Below are 2,427 nucleotides of genomic sequence, written 5' to 3' on the forward strand. Positions count from 1 at the left end.
ACTCAAGTTGGGAATTTAACAGCTGGCAAAACTCAGAGAATTCGAAAAGGAATATTAGGTATATTCCACTGCTGGGGTATGTTGACTGCAGTAAAATATTGTTTGGTCACAAGGTGGCGCTGTTGCCTTAGCGTCGGTACTCGCTTTAGCTGGGTCCTTGAGTGTCTCAACAGATGAGGCTAAATGACGCCCTACCTAGATTCTTTTCTGCTTGTTCGTTTGTTTACATAAAATTTGGGGGGGGGGGGTGACATTAATCAACATGAACATATAAGTTTCAGGGGTGGGTTTCTATGTTACAAGATCTGTACAGATTCACAGCCAGACTCTTCACCTTGGGTTCCTCTGAGACTCAATTTGATTTTATCAGAAGAGGAAGAGACGGAAACGAATTTTACAGCTCATTTCCTATTTCTGACAAGATTACTCAGCTAGCAAGTTAAGTATAGTCTGGGCTCCATTCTATCTCTGTCTCTATTCTATGGGGTCATTGGTAAGACATGGCCAAGGTCTTATTCCTTGTGCAAGAGAGAGAAATGAGGGTTGCATATGGGTACAGGGGGGTTGGAGGGAGATGTCCAGAGCTGAATTAAAAGCTGTTGTACGAGGCTCTGACCATGTTTTCAATAACAGAAAGCAGGAAAGGTTATCAAATACTATTTTATATACACAAAGTGGATTTGGAAACACTGCTTTTATTTATTTTGTTGTTGTTGTTAATCCTCACCCGAGGATATTTTTCCATTCATTTTTAGAGAGAGTGGATGGGAGAGGGGAGAGACAGAGAGAGACACATGGATTGGCTGCCTCCAGCATGCACCCCAACCTGGGCCGGGGATCAAGCCTGCAACTGAGGTACAAAGTACATGCCCTTGACTGGAACCGAACCTGGGACCCTTCAGTCTGCGGGCCAATGCTCTACCCACTGAGCCAAACCAGCTAGGGTGGTTATCAAATACTTTTGCTCACCATTCAGAATCACTGAAATAGATAGTAACACTTAGCTACATCCAATTAAATGAAGTTGAAGCTGTAATAAATGTAAAGTCTCAGACCTGGATCCAAAGAAATGAGTGGCCCCAATTCAGCTTAACGCCCCCACCCCCCGTCCTCTGAACACATTTGGTTTATATCTACTCTGCACCATGCTTTATTTAATCCTTGCAGCAGCCCCACCAAGAAGCTATGCTTAGCCCCATTTTATGGATGAGGCAAACGGAGGTTAATATCTTGGCTGAAAGCACAGAGCTAGTGGGATTTGAACACATCTTCCCCTCTGAGAATGCTCTTTCTGTGTGGCCTGTGCAGCTGCTCCCACAAACATCAGGGAAGGAGGTGAGGCCGGTGGAAGGGGGATTCCCTGGAAGGCGGGTTCTTTGTGAGGACCCCTGAGGGGCATACACAATAATATGCTCACGGCTAGAATTTCATCTCTAAGTTATTGTGATTCTGACGCACTACAACGTAGTGGCTAAAGAACACTGACTCTGGGCCCAGCCGCCTGGTTTGAGAGTCAGCGCTGTCACTCACTAGACATAAAAAGTTGAACAAGTGATCTAACCTCTCTGTTCCTCAGATTCCTCATCTAGACAGTAGGGATAATAGTAGTGACTATTAGAGAGTTGTTGTGAGAATTAAGTGAATTCAATCCAGGTAAAGCACCTTCTATTGCACTTACACATTGGGAAAACTGTATTTCTGCTATTTTTTTTTAAAAAAACCTGCATTATTTGTTATTATTATCATTAGATGGGTTACAGTAATCAAATTCCTACTCAAAAATGAAATCAGAGAAAGCTTTAAATCAGCCAAACAATGTTTTACGTTGGTCTCTCTAGCTGTTGTTTTTGTTGTTTGGGAGGAGGGGTAGGGTTGTTTGGTTTGGTTTTTAACAAATCAAGACTGCTCTATCCTATGAGCCAGTGGGCCTAGGCTTTTATGTGGCTTTAATGAAGAGAAACAATAGTTCCTTTGAAATACTTTATATAATTCCCAAAAAAGTGGAATATCCCTCCCAGGGCAACATAGATATCAAAAAACTAAAACAAAATAAAAGTCCCTTCCCACAGCAAGACTCTTCTATTCTAGAATGACTTTGAGTTCTCAAGAGCAACAGGCAGAACAAAGGCAGTTAAATCTTCTTACATCCCAGGAGATAAAGCCCTTAAATTTTTTTTTTTTTACTTAATGTCATTGAACTGTATTCTTAAAAATTGTTAGCCTGGCCCTAACTGGTTTGGCTCAGTGGATAGAGCATTGGCCTGTGGACTGAAGGGTCCCAGATTCGATTCCGGTCAAGGGCATGTACCTTGGTTGCAGGCACATTCCCAATAGGGGGTGTGCAGGAGGCAGCTGATCAATGTTTCTCTCTCATCAATGTTTCTAACTCTCTATCCCTCTCCCTTCCTCTCTGTAAAAAATCAATAA

This window comes from Myotis myotis, unplaced genomic scaffold (genome assembly GCF_014108235.1).
Source record: "Myotis myotis isolate mMyoMyo1 unplaced genomic scaffold, mMyoMyo1.p scaffold_m19_p_6, whole genome shotgun sequence".
NCBI lineage: Eukaryota > Metazoa > Chordata > Mammalia > Chiroptera > Vespertilionidae > Myotis > Myotis myotis.